The sequence below is a fragment of the Mustelus asterias genome, chromosome 23, assembly GCF_964213995.1.
Source record: "Mustelus asterias chromosome 23, sMusAst1.hap1.1, whole genome shotgun sequence".
NCBI classification, from domain to species: domain Eukaryota; kingdom Metazoa; phylum Chordata; class Chondrichthyes; order Carcharhiniformes; family Triakidae; genus Mustelus; species Mustelus asterias.
The window spans coordinates 48,347,242-48,369,990 of NC_135823.1; the positions used below are offsets into that span (position 1 = coordinate 48,347,242).

The 22,749-nt window shown below is 41.8% G+C and overlaps 1 protein-coding gene across 3 annotated transcripts in view; it reads left to right on the plus strand.

Annotated features, from left to right (window-relative positions):
* The first annotated feature begins 5,783 nt into the window (after positions 1 to 5,783).
* tbc1d24 (TBC1 domain family, member 24) overlaps positions 5,784 to 22,749 on the plus strand; it is a 40,975-nt gene continuing 24,009 nt past the window's right edge. Inside the window, exons 1-2 of one of the 3 annotated variants that reach the window (XM_078240481.1) lie at positions 5,784 to 5,849; positions 14,836 to 14,880. The gene's annotated coding sequence lies outside the window, so the exon portion shown is untranslated. Of the gene's footprint in view, positions 5,850 to 6,123; positions 6,167 to 14,835; positions 14,881 to 22,749 lie in introns of those variants that run through there. The other 2 variants (XM_078240483.1, XM_078240482.1) reach the window with 2 other exon arrangements.

The window sequence follows — 22,749 nt, forward strand, 5'->3', positions numbered from 1 at the left end:
ATGACATCAACTGCCCTACCTTCATCAACACACTTAGTTACCTCCTCAAAAAATTCTATCAAATTTGTGAGGCACGACTTGCCCTTCACGAATCCGTGCTGACTATCTCGGATTAATCCGCATCTTTCTAAATGGTCGTAAATCCCATCCCTAAGGACCCTTTCCATCAATTTACCAACCACCGAAGTAAGACTAACCGGTCTATAATTACCAGGGTCATTTCTATTCCCTTTCTTAAACAGAGGAACAACATTCGCCATTCTCCAGTCCTCTGGCACCATCTCCGTGGACAGCGAGGACCCAAAGATCAACGCCAAAGGCTCTGCAATCTCATCCCTTGCCTCCCACAGAATCCTAGGATACATTTCATCAGGCCCAGGGGACTTATCGACCTTCAGTTTATTCAAAACTGCCAAGACATCCTCCCTCCGAACATCTATTTCCTCCAGCCTATTAGCCTGTAACACCTTCTCTTCCTCAAAAACATGGCCCCTCTCCTTGGTGAACACTGAAGAAAAGTATTCATTCATCACCTCGCCTATCTCTACTGACTCCATACACAAGTTCCCACTACTGTCCTTGACCGGCCCTAACCTCACCCTGGTCATTCTTTTATTCCTCACATAAGAGTAAAAAGCCTTGGGGTTTTCCTTGATCCGACCCGCCAAGGACTTCTCATGTCCCCTCCTAGCTCTCCTAAGCCCCTTTTTCAGCTCATTCCTTGCTAACTTGTAACCCTCAATCGAGCCATCTGAACCTTGTTTCCTCATCCCTATAGAACATAGAACATAGAAGATGGATGAAAGGCTGCAAGATCAGCTCATTTGGGGCTTTGCATACCCTGAAGTACAAAAAGATTAAATGGTGAAGGACAAGCTCATAGCACCATAGGCTATAGCTGGGGTGACCGAACCATGACCTGTGAGCCTTATGCTGCTCTTCAGCCCATTGCATCTGGGTTCTTCCCTTGATCCTGAGATCATGCTGGGGGCGGATTGTAAAAGAAAAAGCAAGCCAATCCGAACAGAAACGGGGAAAAAAAAAATGCTTAATTGAAACTCTTATGGCCCATGAAGGACCAACAGGAAACTACAAAATAAATCTCATGACAATGCTGGAATGAATCATTGATCATCTTAACCTTCCTCCTATTTACTGATTTGTTCCAGTACTGTCGTGAGATTTCTTTTGTAGTTTACGCACATAAGGCTTCGTGAAGCTGAGTGACCAGTTTCTAAATCTGAAGTCTGGAAAGTTCGGTAGGTAAAGCTGAAGATTATTTCCTTTTTTCTTTGAGGGGCTTCTTTTCTATTTCCCTCCTTCCTGTCACCTGGCCATTAACACTGTAATAATTCTGCCAAGGCCAGTCTTCCATCACCAAAAACCCTTTAATGATAGCACAAGGAAGAGTTGCTCCCGCGGCATACAGCAAGTCAATACCTGGGGACGTGCACAATACCGGTCCGGGTTGAAGCAATGGGTTTTAACCCCCCTGCTGTTCACTTCCCATTGGGTGAGCCTCTGCTCGCTCAATAAGGGAGTTTCTACTCCACAAAGCCCATGGGGAGATCTATTGATGTTCCCCTGTGCCCTTCGTGGCCATCATCATAAATGCCATAAATTAGATTTTTGTGAATTAACGATTCACATTGCTGGGGATTGATTAGAATCTGAAACAGATGGACCCAGTGGTTGGGTTTGAGAGTGGAAATATTTGGGGACTTTAATAAAATGTGGAAGTGATTTCAGTTTTTGAGTGGAGAAAAATCAAACCGCATTAGGCTCAAACATTAGCCAGAAACTTCAACCTGGCTTTAACTGTAAGAGCACCCCCTCTGTCTCGGCTTCTTTTCACATACAAGTCAATACAAATTAATTTGTGTAACAAAACATCAAGCTTGCACAGGCACACTGGGCCGAGTGGTCTCTGGTGCTGTACAATTCTATAAATCAAACTGACAAATTCCACCCCGCCCCAATTTCCAGAACAGCATATTGCTGCGAATCGCTGTACTCCATCATGAAGTTAGTCAAGTCGAAACACTGTGCAGTCCGAACAAATCAATACCTGGCCGAGCTCCTTCATACATCCTTGACAACACGTCAGTCAGATTATCAAAGACTTATGGCCAGGATGGAAACACACAAGACCTCTACTAGCAGTAAGTAGCCTATGTAAAGTTTGTTCATGTCTTGCTGCTCTTGAACATCTGAAGATTATCATATTCTGCTGTTAATATTTAGTAAATCTGGCCCCCCTGGGCTATAGACACTGCCAAAGCACACGAAGCCATGAATAGATAGATGACACACTGACAACCCAAACAGTTAGCTTTTAGTTAAGTCAAGAAAGGCAACAATGTTGGTGCAGTGAAAAAGTGACAAAAGAATACACACCGGACTAAAATCTGCATGACGTGGATGACCATAAGTTCACGGAGAAGGAAATGTCCTGCATATGGGTCAAACTGCAGAGCTTGTAGAAAGTGAAATCATGGAAGAAAGATATGCGAAAAAAAGCACAAAGATGATAAATGAGTTATTAGAATCAGAGCAACAGGGTAAAGGAAGGAAAAGAAACCAAAACACCCATACCCTGGAAGATGATGAGTTTGAGAACACAATAGACATAGGAATCATAAAATTGCATGAAATGGTTGGATGTGACTGTTCCCTGAGAAAGGAACTTCACACAACCATTCAGAATGAGAAGTGGGTTATAAATTAGCCCATAACAGTAAATCTGAAACTTGATACCAGAGCACAGTGAGATCACCCACTCAAATTATACCAGAAATGGGTACCTAGTGAAAGATGCTCTGAAACTGAGTAATGGCATATAGAGGAACTGAGATTCAACAGCCAGGGACAACCCAAATGAGAGACATAAAGGCAAATATATTAATTACATCACTGAAACAGATGGTCCTGCTACCCAGGAATGAGCAGTTGTGAAGAGCTGCAGCTATCTCAGTAAGCCAAGAGATGAAGGAGGTGACAACAAGGGTTAAAGATTGAATTAACATTGACAATCATCCTCCAATCAGACGCATAAAAGATCTGGTACAAATGTACTCAGAGTATTTTGATGAGATGGTTGGATCATTTGAAGAATTTGAGTATTGCATCACAGTTGATCCAGCAATGAAACCAGTGATTCATGCCCCACATAAAGTACCAATAAACCTAAAAGGAAAGTTTGAAAGTAAGATCCAAGCAACAGAGGAAAAGAAGGTAATTGCCTACAGATTGAATAAATTCCATCATGGTGAAAGAGAAGCCAAATGGACAGCTAAGAATTTGCCTTGATTGTAAAGACCAATAAAGAGGAATCACTACCATATTCCAATACTGTAAAAGATCACACCTGCACTGGCAGAAACAAAAGTTTTCAGCAAGTTTGATGCCAGAAATGGCTACTGGAACATGAAGCTTGACAAGGAATCTTCACTGTTGACAATACACACTTTGGTTGCTAAAGATTCCTGCAGGTGTTCAGGCAAGCCCTTATGTGCTCCAGCAGAAAGTAGATGAGATATACCAAGGATGTGAAAGAGCAGCTGGCATAGGTGATGATTTTCAAATCTATGGCATAGATGCAAAGATCATGAAGCCATCGAGAGAACTAATAAAGCTCAGATCAAGCTCAATGCAGACAAATGCATTGCGATGGTGACAGAATGCCAATTCTTCAGAATGGTGTATATACAGGCTTGATTTGAGCTGAGTCTTGAAAAAGTCATAGCCACCTCAGAAATGGAAACTCGGACAAGGAAAAGTTGAGAAGTTTCCTTGGTTTATCCAGTACAAGTTCCTTCAGACCTCACGTGACAGAACATAGAGCAAACCTACAAAAACTGATGAAGTAACTATACTCCTACTATACTCCTTATACACCTATGACTGTGTGGCCAAATTCCCTTCTAACTCGATTTTCAAGTTTGCTGATGACACCACCACTATGGTGGAAAAGCAGAAAAAGATCTTGAACAACACCAGAAACATTAACCAGTGAGATAACATCAACATCCAGCCTCATCAACGAGCAGGCAAATTACAATGTCACCTGCAAGTGACGCAGTTAGCAACATCAAACACAACTCCTTCAACATTGTCTGAGCAACGTGCCAACTCACTACTGAGAGCGATGAATGCCAAATCTACACGATAGAGGCACAACACCGTACCATCAAGTGATACCATGAATAATATTTTGGGGAAGGAAAATGAGCTTTACCAACACAAGTTCAGTTTATTTATAAAAGTCCATTTGTTCTTTAGAAGAAAAAGTTTATGATTGGAATAATTATATTGATATAGAGTCATTATATATTTTATAAAGGAGAAGGGATATTGTATTCATAAAGAATTTGGAATAGTTGTTATGTATATATATATCCTGGGTGCCACATTCATTGTCACGCTGAAGTTATGTGCTAAGTAACAATGTATCAGTTCATCAGCACATGGAGAGATGCAAAAATGTACTTGATGAAGTGCCAGCATTTTACGTTTAAAGGAATTATTCTGAGCTAATGGGAACCAGAAGACATAACACAATCTTCTTTATAATGTGATCTCTACCACAGTCAGGAACTGGCCAACTCCCTCTTTAAAGAGAGGGAATCAGCATCCACCACGAAGTTGGTGATGCATTCCAGAGGCTCCCTAGTCTCTGGTTAAAGGAATTGTCTAATGTCCCGACTATAGCTACTCTGACATGGTTCAAACAATCATTGTGTGCAGAGAAAATAGGTGGTCAAGTGGCTGTCCAAGTAGTTACATGTCAGAAAAATTAAATTAAAAATGGGGTAGACAACTCGCTGCTTTTATCTCAGCAGGCCTGACAGCATCTGTGGAGAGAAAATAGAGCCTGCTGAGATTTTCCAGCATTTTGTTTGTGTTTCAGATTTCAGCATCCACAGTGATTTGCTTTTATCGCTGTTTTTATCTACATTTATTATTTTAAGTTATTGCCTCAGCTATATGGATTGTGACTGAAAATCTCATACTTTGGACTTTGGTGTAAAGTTCTGGTACCGCAGGCTTACGTGGGATATACAGCAGAGAAACAGGCTATTCCGTACAACCAGCCTGTGCTGGTGTTTATGTTCCATACGGTTCTCCTCCTATTTTATGTACCTCATCTCAGCCCTGCAACATATTTTTCTATCTGCTTTTCTGTCATATTTGGAAACATCCAAGCTATCTGCCTCAGCCCCTTACCTGTGTCAGCAAGTTCCACCCTGAGTACTTTCCCCTGCACGGTAGCACAGGGGTTAACACTGCTGCCTCACAGCGCTGGGGACCTGGGTTTGATTCCTGTCTTAGGTTACTGTCTGTGTGGAGTCTGCATGTTCTCCCTGTGTCTGCGTGGGTTTCCTCCCAGTCTGAAAGACGTGCTGGTTAGGTGCAGTGGCCATGCTAAATTCGTCCTCAGTGTACCTGAACAGGCGCCGGAGTGTGGCGACTAGGGGATTTTCTCAGTAACCTCATTGCAGTGTTAATGTAAGCCTACTTCTGACAGTAACAAAATAATTTTCCTAGTGGATTTATCAGGGGCTATCTTGTATTTACAGTCCCTGATTTTAGAATGCCCCACGAGTGGAAACATTTCCACATCTAGCCTGTCAATCCCATTCAGGATTTTAAATACCTGGAGAAGGGTTTCTCTTCCAGGGGCCATTAGATGTGGTCAGTTTTGGAAGTGAGCAAACTGTCACTAATTCAGCCATAATGTCAACAGCTACTGCTGCGCGTGCGCACTCGCGAGCGGGGAGCCCGGGGCGCATGCGCGTTGGCGCCGCCGCCAGTGGGACACCGAGGGACAGGCGGCGGACGACAGGCGGGTGAGTGAGTGACAGGCGGCGGGGACCGGATACCGCGAATCCACACGTCCTTCCCCCTGGCCCATTACCATGTCCATTTTTTCGCGGCCGTTTTAATTTAAATGTCCCCTCTTTTCAGCTGCTGAGGGGATGCGCCCCTCCTTTCCCCGCGACCCGGAGCTCGAGCCCCCTGTGGCAGTTGGCGCCGCTCCACCTGGCTCGGTGCAACCTGCGGGAAAGCTGATCTTGGTCCCACTGACCAGTCTTTCATTTGCATCAGGGACTGCGTGCAAATTGACAAATGCACACTGACCATTGCAGCTTGGCAGCTGCCTGAGGTTTGCTCGGGGGAAATTGTCAGTTGGTTGGAATTAGGCTATTTTTGCATCAGAAAATGTACACATTCGCGCTTCTCATTGCGTGCTCGGTTGGGAAATTGATTGTTTTTTTCCTTGCAACAAGTTGCATAATTTGCAAAGCGAGCCACGCAACGTTTAAAAACATTAAGTGCAGTCTGAGGGCGCTTTGGAACATAGTGACAAGGGTACCCAAATTTAAGTAAACGGGCATCGTTAAAGTTTGCAGTTGTTTTCGGTTCACATTGTCACTGCACTGAGTTTTGGTTGTTTACCTGAGTCCGTGCCACAGCATTTCACTTGAGGTAAATTTTGTTATGTAACACCGACTGGAAGCAGATGAAGCAAACAAAACAGGAAATTGTCGCTCATAACTGAAAAGGAGAAAATCAAGGTCTTTAATAAGAAATTAAATGTTGGATCCAGGGCAAGCATTGCTGACAAATGCACAAATTTTACCAGAGAGTTCACTGGCTTTTAATAGCTAAAACTAACAGCTCTTGATTTGGTATTCAGCTAGATTGAATAATCTGCTCACCACATCAGGAAGCTCTCTAGAAATTGTTGAAGTTGAGGCTGAAATTCTTGCTTCATTCCTCCCTTCCCACCCATCAATGCAAAACAAAACATTTTCACGCCAAAAAATAATATTTTCTGATTTGTTTATTTACAGCTTAGGCAGTGTTTGAACAGTTCAATTTTTTTGCCATAGAACAAATTTAATCGTAACTTTTTTTGATTTGATTTATTATTGTCACATGTATTAACGTACAGTGAAAAGTATTGTTTCTTGTGCGCTGTATAGACAAAACATACTGTTCATAGAGAAGGAAATGAGAGAGTGCAGTGTGTTACAGTCATAGCTAGAGAAAGATCAACTTAATGCAAGGTAAGTCCATTCAAAAGAAGGTGGAAGAGAGAATGTCCGGGGTGCGTGGGGTCCTTAATTATGCTGGCTGATTTGCCGAGGCAGCGGGAAGTGTAGACAGAGTCAATGGATGGGAGGCTCGTTTGCGTGATGGATTGGGCTACACTCATGACCTTTTGTAGTTCCTTGCGGTCTTGGGCAGAGCAGGAGCCATACCAAGTTGTGATACAACCAGAAGGAATGCCTTCTATGGTGCATCTGTAAAGGTTCGTGAGAGTCGTAGTTGACATGCCAAATTTCCTTAATCATCTGAGAAAGTAGAGGCGTTGGTGGGCTTTCTTAATTATAGTGTCGGCATGGGGGGACCAGGACAGGTTGTTGGTGATCTGGACACCTAAAAACTTGAAGCTCTCGACCCTTTCTACTTCGTCCCCATTGATGTCGACAGGGGCATGTTCTCCTTTAAGCTTCCTGAAGTCGATGACAATCTGCTTCGTTTTGTTGACATAGAGGGAGAGATTATTGTTGCCGCACCAGTTCACCAGATTCTCTATCTCATTCCTGTACTCTGTCTCGTCATTGTTTGAGATCCGACCCACTGTGGTGGTATCGTCAGCAAACTTGAAAATCGAATTGGGGGGGAATTTGGCCGCACAGTCATAGGTATATAAGGAGTATAGTAGGGAACTGAGAACACAGCCTTGTGGGGCACCGGTGTTGAGGATGATCGTGGAGGAGGTGTTGTTGCCTATCCTTACTGATTGTGGTCTGAGAGTTAGGAAGTTCAGGATTCAGTCGTAGAGGGAGGTGCCGAGGCCCAGGCCACGGAGTTTGGAGATGAGTTTGGATTGAGCTGGATTTGAGTCTTTCAGTAGCCATGGTTCTGTAATCATTTGCTAACGTGGGGAAAGGGCTTTTACTTTACACAAGTATTATCTCTGGTTTTAGTAAACGTGCTACTTGTAATGTACTCCATCTTTAAAATTCAATAGAAATTATACTTGGTACAAGCTTGAATTGGATGCTAGCCACAATTTGAAGTTGCAATGCTATTCAGTATCTAGGACTCAGCTGTGCTGTGGAAATTTTGCATTGTCAGATTATAGTGCTGTCAAAACAACTATGAGCAAGCTAATAAAAAGCAAAACACTGCAGATGCTGGAAATCTGAAATGAAAACAGAAAATGCTGGATAAATTCAATAGGTCTGGCAACATCTGTGGAGGGAGAACCAGAGTTAACATTTTGAATCCATGTGACATTTATATAATCTTTCTACAAAACTGAAGAGGGGTAGAAAGGTCATGAATTATATAGTTGAGGAGGTGGGGCAGAATAGAAGGACAAGGATAGGTCAGAACAAAGGAGAGATTGACAAAGGTGTTATGGACATAAGATAAAGGGATGTGTTCTTGGTGCCATTAAGGACTCAACAGTGCTAATAATGGCTAAAGGTAAGATAGCAGAATGTGCTAATAGGAAAACAAGGTCAGTGCTTGGTGGGAACAAAACTGATGATCAAGTTGATGGGTTGTAATGTGGCACCCTCAGTCATTGAATATAGACTGGCAATCCTGCAGGTGACCCTGTAATCTCTGCAGACTTTTAAACATTTTTATATGTATTGATCCTCTACCTTTGTTCTATCTTCTAACCGCTGGAAACTTAAGGTCATCCAAAATACTTACGTCCATGTCATAACTCGCATCAAGTCCCTTTCACCCATCACCCTGTTCTTTGCTGACCTATGTTGGCTTGTGGTTAAGCAACACATTGATTTTAAAATTCTCATCTTTTCAAATCCCCCAAGGCCTTGACTCTCCCCATCTCCAGCCCTAGAAGCCACTGAGACCTCTGCGCTCCTCCAATTTTTGGGCTCTTGACCATCCCTAATTTTAATTGCTCCACCATTAGCACTGTGCCTACAGCTGCCTATGCGCTAAACTCTGTAATTCTCTTCCGACACTTCTCTGGCCTCTGCTTAAATCCCACCTCTTTGACTAAACCGTTGGTCATTCATCAACTGGGTTTGTTTCTACTAGTTGCAGAGAAAATTGAGGGGAAATTTGACAGGTGTATGAGATTATGACAAATTAAGATAGGATAGTATTACAGACAGGGATGGAAGAAAACTGAAACCCTTGTTCCCTTTACTGTCTGTTTTGGTGACGGTTCTGTATTGGTGAACTTGGAAAACGAACGACTGGAAGACTTTTAAGATGTAGCTGTCTCCAGGTTTTAAAAATTAATGATACTGCCTGACCAACGAGTTTTTGCTGGTTTTTGGGATAATAGATTTGTTATATGAAGACAGTTTTGATCAGGTAACCATCTGATCAAGTATACCTAACCCCACACTGACCAGTGATAAACTGATTTCTGCATATTTCTTTTGTTGAGTATAAAGCTTGCAGCTAGGGAGTCTTTGGGCCTATAGATTTTGAATTTTGGGGAGTCCACAAAAATTAACAAGTAAAGTAGTATTTCTTTTGAGTGGGAGGCCTTCACCCATGGTTATTCAATAGGGAGCATTTCAGAGACTTGAGGCAGAAATTGCAAAAGTCTTCTGACCTTCAGGAGCCATATTAGCCAGCTGTTACTATTCCCTTTTTGAAAGAAGGTTAGGAAAAGATTCCAAACCAATTACAGTCTATGTTTTAAAGTTATGGATTGGACATGTCTTTACTCGGCATGACAATAGATAATGAAAAACTGTTTTCATTAGCTGATGGTACAAGGACTAGGAGACACATATTTACTTTTTATTCATTCAAGAGCTGTGGGTGTCACTGGCTGGGCCAGCATTTATTACCTATCTTTAATTGCCGTTGAGAAGATAGTGAGCTGCCTTCTTGAACCGCTGGAGTCTGTGATGTAGGTACACCCACAGTGTTGTTAGAGAGGGAGTTCCAGGATTTTGACCCAATGACAGTGGAGAATGGTGATTTATTTCTAAATCAAGTTGGTGAGTGGCTTGGAGGGAACTTGGTGTTCCCAAGTATCTGCTGCCCTTGCCCTTCTGAATGGCAGTGGTGGTGGGTTGGCAAGTGCTGTTTAAGGAGCCTTGGTGAGTTCCTGCAATGCATCTTGTAGATGGAAGACACTGCTGCTACAATACATTGGTGGTGGAGGGAGTGAATGTTTGTGAATAGGGTGCCAATCAAGCGGGCTGTTTTGTCCTGGTTGGTGTCGAGCTTCTTGAGTGTTGTTGGAGCTGCTCCTGACTTGTGCCTTGTGGACAGGCTTTGGGGAGTCAAGGGGAGTTGCTTACTGCATGATTCCTAGCCTTTGACCTATTCTTGTAGCCACAGTATTTATATAGCTAGGCAGTTAAGCTTCTTATCAGTGGTAACTCCCAGGATGTTGATAGTGGGGGATTCACGATGGTAATGCCATTGAATGTCAAGGGACAATGGATATATTTTCTCTTGTTGGAGATGGCCATTGCCTGGCATTTGTGTGGCACGAATGTAACTTGCCACTTGTCAGCCCAAGCCTGGATATGGTCTGGGTCTTGCTGTATTTGGACATGGTATTCTTTAGTGCCTGAACAATGTTGAACATTGTGCAATCATCAGTGAACATCCCCATTTCTGACCTTATGATGGATGAAAGGTCATTGATGAAGCAGCTGGAGATGGTTGGGCTTAGTACAAGAGATGCAGGGAGGATGTGGGGGAACGCATTGGAAACAGAGACAATGAATGATTTCAAAAGGAAATTGTTGGACACATAGAACATAGAAAAGCTACAGCACAAACAGGCTCTTCGGCCCACAAGTTGCGCCGAACATGTCCCTACCTACTAGGCTTACCTATAACCCTCTATCTTACTAACTTCCATGAACTTATCCAAAAGTCTCTTAAAAGACCCTATCGAATCCACCTCCACCACCACTACCAGCAGCCGATTCCACGCACCCACCACCCTCTGAGTGAAAAACTTACCCCTAACATCTCCTCTGTACCTACTCCCCAGCACCCTAAACCTGTGACCTCTTGTGGCAACCATTTCAGCCCTGGGTAAAAGCCTCTGAGAATCCACTCTATCAATACCCTTCAACATGTTGTACACCTCTATCAGGTCACCTTTCATCCTTCGCTTCTCCAAGGAGAAAAGACCTAGCTCTATGAACCTATCGTCATAAGGCATGCCACCTAATCCAGGCAATATCCTTGTAAATCTCCTCTGCACCCTTTCTATGGCTTCCACATCCTTTCTGTAATGAGGCGACCAGAACTGGGCACAGTACTCCAGGTGGGGTCTGACCAGGGTCCGAGACAGCTGCAGCATTATCTCCCGATTTCTAAACTCGATTCCTCTATTGATGAAGGCCAATATTCCATATGCCTTCTTAACCACAGCCTCTACCTGCGACGCTGCTTTGAGCGTCCTATGAACCCGGACCCCAAGATCCTTCTGATCTTCCACACTGCCAAGCGTCTTACCCTTTAATATTATATTCTTCCATCCTATTCGACCTGCCAAAATGAACCACCACACACTTATCTGGGTTGAAGTCCATCTGCCACTTCTCCGCCCAGTCTTGCATCTTATCTATGTCTCGTTGCAACTGCTGACATCCCTCTACACTATCCACAACACCACCAACCTTTGTGTCATCAGCAAACTTGCCAACCCATCCTTCCATTTATAAAAATCACAAAGAGCAAGGGTCCCAGAACAGATCCCTGGGGCATTCCACTGGTGACCGACCTCCACTCTGAAAAAGACCCATCTACAACCACTCTTTGCCTTCTGTGGGCAAGCCAGTTCTGAATCCACAAGGCAATGTCCCCTTGTATCCCATGCCCCTTCACTTTCTCAATAAGCCTTGCATGGAGCACCTTATCAAACACCTTGCTGAAATCCATATAAACTACATCCACCGCTCTTCCCTCGTCTATGTGTCTAGTTACATCTTCAAAAAATTCAATTAGGCTCGTAAGGCATGATCTGCCTGGGACAAAGCCGTGCTGGCTATTTCTGATCATACTATTCCTCTCCAGATGTTCATAAATCCTGCCTCTCAGGATCTTCTCCATCAACTTACCAACCACTGAGGGTAATTTATTTACAAAGATGCAGTGGGGAAATGTGACTGATTGGATGGCTCTGCAGAGAGCTGGCATGGACTTGATGGGCCACATAGCCTCCTTCTATACTACTATGACTCCATCCTAATATCTTATGTGCTTTTGTCAAATTATGTTTGATAATGCTCTGTGCAGTGCTTGGGATGTTTTATGTTAAAGATGCCATATAAATGATCTAGGCATGATCTCTCCTCTTTAAATGGTATTTGGGATTGCAATATTGTTCTCAACTGTAATCTTTTACATTAGAGAGAACTGTGAGTGCATTTGTGGGTAGAAAGGTTCCTAATTTTCCAGCTATGAAAGTAAACAATAATAACAGGGTTAGAGAGGGTTGATTCAGAAAGAATGGTGGGGGAGTCCAGAACTAGGGGTCATACTTTGAGGATAAGGGGTAAGCTTTTAGTACTGAGGTGATGAGAAATTTCTTCACCCAGAGAGTGGAGAATGTGTGGAATTCACTACCACCCGATGTAGTTGAGGCCAAAACGCTGTCTGATTTCAAAAAGAAATGAGATATAGCACGAGGGGCTAAAAGGATCATGGGATGTGGGGGAAGGGGGGATCAGGATATTGAATTTGATGGTCAGCCATGATCAAAATGAATGGTGGAGCAGGCTCTAAGAGCCGAATGACCTACTCTTGCTGCTTGTTTCTAATTAATAATGTGTGGGTGCACATGTTTAATGAGGATTTCATTTTGTTTATTGTCTAATTTCCCAAAATCTGAGTGGAAGCCAAGCTGCTGGATGGAACTCATTCCTAGGCCTTGGCCACATATATAATGTCATATATGTCACTGTCCATAACTGTGGTGACACTAATCATTTTTACTTGGCCTCTTGTTGTCAGCAGGTTGTCCTTTTGAGGATGTTATGCCTCATTTTAATTCTGACAGTAATTGAGTCATAGGAACAGGAGTAGGCCTTTCAGCCCTTAAAGCTTGTTCTCCCATTCAGTTTGATCATGACTGATCTGTACCTCAATTCTGCTTCTCCTCTTATGTGCTGGGATATCCTTTATATCCTTGCCCTAAGTAATTCTACTGATTGTAATACCAAATTTCTGAAACTCTGAGCTGAGTGAGCTGTCCCCGTTGGTTCACATTCAGGTGATGTAATGTATCCTATTTGTACAAGGTGTCTTTTAATATCCCCCACCTCAGCCAGTAAACTATCATAAAAGTCCGTTGACATGCCCTCCCGAAGATGTCATTGAATGAAATACAGATGATCTGAGCAATACTTTCTTCTCGATGCAAGAGCAACCAAACCAGTTGATGTGGAGCAAAGTGTGACTGTCTAAATCCAATGTGTACCTTTACTTAGTTGAGATCCAATTTCAATTCCATCACAATCTCCAAAAGAAATGGAGTGGAAATTTTGCATTTTATTGTCTAGTTTTAAAATTGAATGTTTAATATTGTATATTTAGTATTGTTCTTCTGCCTGTTTTGTTTCGGCTGAGACTGGTTTATTAAAATGTGAATTGTTATTTGTGCCTTGGGTGTTTTCTATCGAGCCATATCTCAATGACATAGTTCTTTGGCTCTTTAGCTGTTTTGCAAAGTATATTCCAATACCCTCCCTCTTTTTGAAAGGGACTTTTCCCTGCCAGAAAAATGTAACTTAATTTGCTTTCTGAACAATCTGTCTTAGAACGCATTAATTTGTCGTTTGTTGTGATTATTAATTCTGTCCCAAATAATTGTTTCTAGAAGCTTGTCTACTATTGATAAACTGACTGGCCTATATTTGCTGGGACTATCCTTACAACCTTTTTTGATCCAGGACGTAGCATTTGCAATTCTCCAGTCCGCTGGCACCTCCCTGAGTCTAGAGAAGACTGGAAGTTTATGGCCAGCACTCCTGCTATTTCTATTCACAAAGTCCCGGTGCTTTGTCAACTTTCAGTACCAACTGTCTATTCAGCTCTTCCTTCTTATCAATTTTGAACTCTTCTAGGGACAGAATTTTATTGACTGTCACCATGGCTTAGGTAGCATCTATCTCTTTGGTAAAGGCAGATGCCAAGTATTGATTTACTACCTCAGCTATGCCCCACCTCCATGTGTAAATTCCCTTTAGGTACCTAATTGGCTGCCTCCTTTTGCCACTATTTAAATGTTAGTTGAAGATTTTGGGATTCCCCTTTATGTTGGCTGCCAGACTTTCCTCATAATCCCTCTTCGCTTTTCTAATGTGCTTTTTCACCTCCCTTCTGTATTCCTCTTGGTTCTCAACTGTATTTTCTACTTGACACCTGGCATAAGCACACTATTTCTTCCTTATCATAATTTCTATCTCTTTTTTTCATCGAGGGAGCTCTGGATTTGTTTGCCCTACCTTTCCCTTTTAAGGAAATACACCTTGATTTTTAATTATTCATGCCCTTGTGATGGTCTCACAGGTTGTTTGCAATGTTTAATTCCTGGAGATTCTGGAAGATTGGCAACTCAATTCTGACCTGCCTGTTCTAAATTAATCCATGAATCTACAGTCCTTCTGATTCCAATGCGTTTATTTCTAGAGGTATAGAATTGATAAGTGGAAAAGTTATGCTAAACTTGTCTCAATCTTTTTTTCATTGGCAGACTGGGGGGTCAGTGATATGGTCAGTGTTTATTGCCCATCCCTAATTGCCCTTGAAAAGATGCTGGTGAGCAAACCTCTCGACTTGTCATTTCAGATGCAGTTAAGAGTTAAACACATTGTCACGCACAGACCAGATGAGGTAAGGATGGCAGATTTCCTTCTCACATTAGTGAACAAGATGGGTTTTTAGACCAATCTGGTAGTTTCATTGTCACCATTATTGATATGAGCTTTTTATTCCAGATTTTGTTTAATTCATTAAATGTAAATTGCCCAGTTGTCACTGTGGGAATTGAATTAAAGTCTCTGAACCATTAGTCCAAGTTTCTGTATTACAAGTAATATAGCCACTATGCTACTGGAATACTGTTTATAGTTGATTGCCACACTATACAATGGGATATAGAGGCACGGGAGAGGCTGCAAAAAGATTCACACGGATGATGCCACAAATTGGTTATACTAATCAAGCAGGATGGGTCTCTTTTCTGTCGAAATGGGAAGGTTGGGGCTAACCTAATAGAGATTTTTAAAGTATGGAAAGTTTTGATGGAATAGACATAGAATATGTTTCCATGTAGGAAAAGCAAAGCTAGAGGCCATTAATATAAGATGGTCATCAAGAAAACAAATGAGGAACTCAGCTCCTTACCCAGAGAGTAGTGAGAATGTGGACCTTGCTACATAGAAAGTGATTGGGCCGAATGATATGGTTGCATTTAAGAGGAAGCTGTATAAGCACATAGAATCCCTACAGTGCAGAAGGAAGCCATTCGGCCCATTATGCCTGCACTGATAACAGTCCCACCCAGGCCCTATCTCCATAACCCCATGTATTTGCCCAGCTAATCCCCCTAACACTAAGTGGCAATTTAGCATGGCCAATCCATCCATGAGCAAGATGCTGGTAAAGTTAGATGAGAAAGGATGCAAGGAAGCTTGAGTGGAGCATAAAGCATAATGGGCCGATCAGGCTAAATGACCTATCTCTGCTGTGTACTTTGTGTCAAATTGTCATGAAAGATCTGTGCTTTATCTTCAGAGGGATTGTATTAGGTCCATTGCTCAAAGTCTTTAACCTGGCTACATGTTACTTGCATTGTAGACATTCTGCTAGATTGAACACATTTTTGCTAAATGTGTGGGTGAAGGGCTACTGTAGTGAAGACACATTCCAATTCCTGTTATTTTAATCTTGTGGATTAACATCCATGATGTATCAATAGGTATATACATACATACTGAGCTTGGATTTTCTCAGGTGTGTAATTTTGCTATTGCTATATTGTGTAAGGATAATTCACTTTGATTTTCATCTAACTTTTTAATCCATCAGAAAAGTGTAGCGATGGAAACTTGTGACTCCATTGTTCAAGAAAGATGAAGGAAAAGCCAGAAAATAGTAGACCTGCTAGTCTTAATATCTGTTGTGGGGAATTTCTCGTTGAGAAATTTGAACTGATTGGAGACAACCAACATGGATTTGTAAAGGATAGGTTATGTCTAACAAAGCTTTCTGAATTTTTTGTGGAAGCAACTAATACAGTAGAAATTTATTAAAACTCATTCATGGGATGTGAGTGTTGTTGACTGGGCCAGCATTTATTTCCCATCCCAAATTACCTTTGTGGCTTGCTGGGTCATTTCAGAGGACAGTTAAGAGGCAACCACATTGCTATAAAGACGGCAGATTTCCTTCCCTAAAGGACATTAGTGAACCAGGTGGGTTTAACAACAGTTGATTCATGGTCATCATTAGACATTTAATTCCAGATATTTTTACTGAGTTCAAATTTCACCATCTGCCATGTGGGATTCAAACCCAGATCCCCAGAGCATTACTCTGGGTCACTGGATTACTAGTCCCGTGACAATACCACTACACCATTGCCTCCCCTTGTATGTAGTTTATGTGGCTTCCCATAAGATATTCAAAACGGTTCCACAAGGAGACTGCCTAAAATTGAAGCTCATGGAATTGAAGGTAAATTATTTACCTGAGTAGGCAATGGAAGAGTGTAGAAATAATAGGAATGTACTTGAATTGGGGTCTCAACAATTTGTGCTTTGATTTCACTTTTTTGTTTTATTTCTTAAAACTTGGATAAAGCAGTAGAACAACAAAATCTTGTATGAAGTGCCTTTTAATGTAACTGAACATCCTAAGGTGCTTCACCAGAACATTACAAAACAAAACTGAGGCACTACATTAGGTCAGATAAAGCTCGGTCAAAGAGATAGGTTTTAACAAGTGTCTTAATGGATGAAAGTAGGGTAGAGAGACAGAGAAGTGTAGGGTATCTTAAGTCTGAGATTATTTTTTCTTAGCTGAAGATATTAAGGAGAGGGAATTAGTTAGAGCTGGGATATGGGTCAGTGACAATCTCATTGAATGGTGGAACAGGCTTAGCATGGGGTCGGGAGCTGAGTGACCTATACCTGATTCTATGCTCATGACGGGTGGTATTATCACGCTGCAGTGTAGTACACTGGTACACCAATCTTTGGTGCCATTAGGGCTGGGAATGAGGAAAAGATAGGTTAATAGAGTAATGACCAAATGTGTAATATCCTACCTACTATTCAATCAGGTCTCTCACACCTGGACCACACATAAAAAGTGTGTTGGGATTGCATAGCAGGTCAGATGTCATCTGAAAAGGATGATGGGTGTAATACTTCACTCTTAAGGTGAATTATTTCCCTACACCTGCATGTTGAGTTTTCAAAGAAGGGTCCCACCCATCCAATACGTTAAATCCATCCTTTTTCAGATTCTCTAAATTTCAGAAAATTCTGTTCTTTCTTTCACTTACCTGTTTAGAATTTTTCAGTTATGTGTTTTGGGCTTTTTTAACCAAAGGAAGGACATCCACCCCCAAACCAGAGGGAGTGTAATGAAAATTCATTAGATTGGTTCTTGGGAAGAGGTGAATATCCTATGATTGCATACCCTAGACCTCTTATTCCTGGTGTTTAAAAGGATGAGGTTATATAATTAAAGCAAATATAAAATTCATAAGGGGCTCTGGTCACAGAATCTAGAACATAAGGTCACGATCTCAGAATAGGGGCTGGTCATTTTGGACTTAGAGATTGTCAATCTTTGGAATTCTTTACCCAAGAGAATTGTGGTTGCTCAGTTGTTGAGTATATTCAGAACAGAGGTTGGTAGATTTTTGGATACTGTGGGAATGAAGAGATATGTGGATAGTGTGGGAAAGTGGAATGGCCAAATGTTCTACTCCAGGGTCTTTCTCATATTTATACGGGAAGAGGCATAAAATCTAAAAGTTGAGATCCAATAATGTATTTACTTACCTTGGTAAGACTACAGAGTGGGCCTCAGCTATTTCCAATCTATATTAATGATTTGCACAAAGAAACAGAGTAATGTGAAGAAGTGTGAGGATATTCAGTTTGGTTGTCAGAATACAAAAAGCAAATTTTTAAAAAAGGTATCAAAGCTGTAAATGTTGATGTTCAAAGAGATTTGGATGTGCTTGTTCACGGACCTCAAAGCTAGGATACAGGTGCAGCAAGCAATTGGGAAGGCAAATAGCATGTTGGTCTTTATTTCATGGGGTTTGGAGTACAGGATTAAAGAAGTCTTGCTACAATTGTATTGAGATTTGGTGAAGCCACAATTGGAGTACTGTGTGTAGTTTTGGTCTCCATATTTAAGGACGGCAATACAGCGAAGGTTCACTAGATTGTTTCCTGGGATGAAAGGGTTGTCTAAGACAAGAGGTTGAATAAATTGGGTCTAGACGCTGGAATTTAGAAAAATGAGAGGTGATCATTGAAATATACAAGATTCAGCTGGGACTTGACAGGGTAAACACTGGGAGATTATTTCTGCTGGAACATTGCGGGGGGGTTGGTGGCGGCTGTGGTGCATAGTCTTGGGTTAAGGGGTTGATCATTCAGGACTGAGATGAAGAAACATTTCTTAGTTCAAACAGTTGTGAATCTTTAAAAATCTCTACCCCAGAGAGCTGTAGTTCCCCCATCGTTGATTATATTTAAGGACAGGATAGATTGTTTTTTGGTGTCTCGGAATATAGGGAGTGAGCAAGAAAGTGGTGTTGAAGTGCTGATCAGCCACGATTGTAATGAATACCGGAGCAGGCTCGACAGTCTATATGGTCGACTCCTGCTCCTATCTGTTGTGTTCTGCGTGCTATAGGAAGGGTATTGAGAAAACAGTGAGTACAGTGCAGATTCACAAGGATGTTGCCTGGTGCAACGAAATAGAAATTTAAAGTAAATTTTGAAAAATTGGGGTGTTTCATTGGAACAGCGATCTTTAAAATTAAGAATCAATGTGACAGATTAGATTAAAACAGACTGATTCCAGTGATTGAAGGATCTATAGTGAGAGGATATAGATACAAAATATGAGATTCGGGACGGAAAGCAGGAGAAACTTTATTTTTCTGCACAAGGTTGTGAGGCTGTAGAATGTATCATTGGAAGTTAGTGGTTGAAACAGAGAGCAGGATTTAACAACATTGAAGATCAGGTAATGTAGGTGATTGAAGGAAAGTGGGATAAAGGGTTTTGGGAATAGGCACATGGTAGAATACTGCTCATGTAGAGGAGAAACACCAACACCGGTTAGTTGGGCCTCAAGGCCTATTTCTATTCGGTAATTTCTGTACATAGAGTCATAGAGATTTACAGCATGGAAACAGGCCCTTCGGCCCAACTTGTCAATGCTGCCACCTTTATTTTAACCCCTAAGCTAGTCCCAATTGCCTGCATTTGGCCCATATCCCTCTATACCCATTTTACCCATGTAACTGTCGAAACGCTTTTTAAAAGACAAAATTGTACCCGCCTCTACTACTACCTCTGGTAGCTTGTTCCAGACACTCACCACCCTCCGTGTGGAAAATATTGCCCCTCTGGACCCTTTTGTATCTCTCCCCTCTCACCTTAAACCTATGCCCTCTAGTTTTATACTCCCCTACCTTTGGGAAAAGATATTGACTATCTAGCTGATCTATGCCCCTCACTATTTTATAGATCTCTACAAGATCACCCCTAAGCCTCTAACGCTCCAGAGAAAAAAGTTCCAGTCTATCCAGCCTCTCCTTATAACTCAAATCATCAAGTTCCGGTAGCATCCTAGTAAATCTTTTCTGCACTCTTTCTAGATTAATAATATCCTTTCTATAATAGGGTGACCAGAACTGTACACAGTATTCCAAGTGTGGCTTTACCAATGTCTAGTACAACTTCAACAAGACGTCCCAACTCCTGTATTCAATGTTCTGACCAATGAACCCAAGCATGCCGAATGCCTTCTTTACCACTCTGTCCATCTGTGACTCCACTTTCAAGGAGCTATGAACCTGTACCCTTAGATCCCTTTGTTCTATAACTCTCTCCAATGCCCTACCATTAACTGAGTAAGTCCTGCCCTGGTTCGATCAGCCAAAATGCATCACCTCATTTATCTAAATTAAACTTCATCAGCCATTCATCAGCCCACTGGCCCAATTGATCAAGATCCCGTTGCAATCCTAGATAACCTTCTTCACTGTCCACTATGCCACCAATCTTGGTGTCATCTGCAAACTTATTAACCATGCCTACTAAATTCTCATCCAAATCATTAATATAAATGACAAATAACAGTGGGCCCAGCACCAATCCCTGAGGCACACCACTGGTCACAGGCCTCCAGTTTGAAAAACAACCCTCCACAAACAGCCTCTGTCTTTCTGTCATCAAGCCAATATTTTATACTTGGAAAATCAGATTAGTTGGACATGTGATTGACAGACATTGTGGAAGCTTGAGCACATACACCATGTAACTTTTTTTAACATAAGCATAAAATAATCAGATAGCAGAAGTAGCTCTGTTACCGTACAGTGCATGTGCTCCAGGTTGTAGTACATTTGCTTGCATAAAGTTAGCATTCTGAATTAACAGATGTTCTCTGCTCCTGCTCTTCACATCTCAAATCCCTGCATTCCAGCTTCCCCCCCCTCAGATCCAAGGTTCACCTTGGATTAAAATCACCAATGATATCAATTGTGATAGCAACCAAATATTATCCCAACATCCTTAAGAAATAGCATAATAGTGCACATATAATATGCAGGTAAAAGTGCCACATGCAGCCCCTTCCAATCTCTGCAAAATAGTACACCATATAAAGCTTATGGCCACCCTAACATCTGATTCTGTTTGTTGCCATGGGAACTATAGTTAGTGTTTTGTGAATGTTAATTCAATAAAATGTGGGGTTTTTTTCTGAAATAATCATAAGATATGTCAAATGCTTCTAAAAACAGCTGCCGTTCTTGCAGTGTAATCATACTTTCCTTGGAAGATGAGTGTAATTTACCAACAAAGTGCGCAGGATTTGTTCTGCATGCTTTCCCGGTGTATTGCCAGAAATTAATCAGCCAGTGATATTGCTGAGTAACTTAAATGGACCTAGCTTCTCTTAGCTGAGCTGCTATTTTATGCTTGTTTTGTGTATATACTAGGTTCCCAGTGCAATTATGTATGTCTAACACCTTTGTTTAACATTTAGTTTGAATTTTCACAAGAGCGTACACTGTTAACTTTTGAGTTAAAAGCACTATATTGCAATGTAATTGACTTTATGAGCTAGATTAAGTCACATGCAAGATTGTAGTACAACCAATTTCAGAAGGTCAGAACCTCTGCATGATGCAGTAAGGTATTTGCACTATGACCCAACAAGCAAGTAATGCTGCATTGCAGTAATCTAGCTATTTTGTGGCTTGTTTTAAAAATAGTGGTAGGTTGAAATTTGCCAGCAGAGATCAGTGTGGAAATGTGCAGCTGAGTTTATAACCTGTGGATGTGTTTTGATGCTGTGTTCTTGTTGTTTGGTACCCAAGCGCAATACAAGAATTATGGTGTATCTTTAAAAACATTGTTTTTTAGATGTTTGGTCGTAAGATTGCCTCTGGAGAGCTACTTGGCCATGGATTAAAAATATGGGGGGAAAAAATCAAAAATGCTGGAACCATTCAGTACATCTGTCAATGTTTGTGATGGAAACTGACAAATTTAATGGGTGTGATAGCCGGCCATTTTTGGGGATATTGACAGGGGGATATGATTTGCTCCATGAGAGGTGAAGACACTGAGACTTGGGGCAAAGACACCACTAACATATCTCCCCACCTCAGGCTGCAATGCACAGCTGTAGGGCCTGAGCAATGTGGAGAGGCCCTGCCACTTGCCCGGGAAACCTGGCCAACTAGGCTGGTAGCTTGGGTGGCTGGGTGTTCAAAATGTAAGGCTCATATGAGCCGGAACTTAAGAGGGCAGGAGCTTGCAGGTTACTGTTAATGATCATGTGAGTTTAATCTGGAGGCAGTATTCCGCTCATCCATGCCTGCCACAGAAAGATCTTATTAAATTCAGATTTGACCATGTACCATGGTGGGAATTGAGCCCAGGACCCCAGAGCATTGCCTGAGGTTGGTGAGTTACCCTATTTTGGGTTAAAACATGAACCAATTAAAAGTCTAATGATGACCATGAATCATTAACCAATTAAAATCAATGAAACAAACTGTGGTATTTGCCGACATCTTCAACTTCTCTTTACAACAATCTGAGGTTCCTACGTGTTTCAAGAAGACAAATATCATCCAGGTACTAAAGAAAAGCCAGGCAGCATGCCTTAATGACTATCATCCGGTGGCTCTGACATCCATCATTATGAAGTGCTTCAAAAGGTTGATCATGGCATGAATCAGTTCTGGCCTCCCAGATTGCCTGGATCCACTACAGTTCGCCTACCGCTGCAACATGTCCACAGCAGACGCCATCTCCCTGGCTCTGCACTCAACCCTGAAATACCTTGATAGAAAAGACACTTATGTCAGACTCTTATTGTCGATTACAGCTCAGCCATCAACACCATTGTTCCTATAAAATTCATCTCCGAACTTCGCGGCTTGGGGCTCAGCTCCTCCGTCTAAGACTGGATCCTGAACTTTGTAAC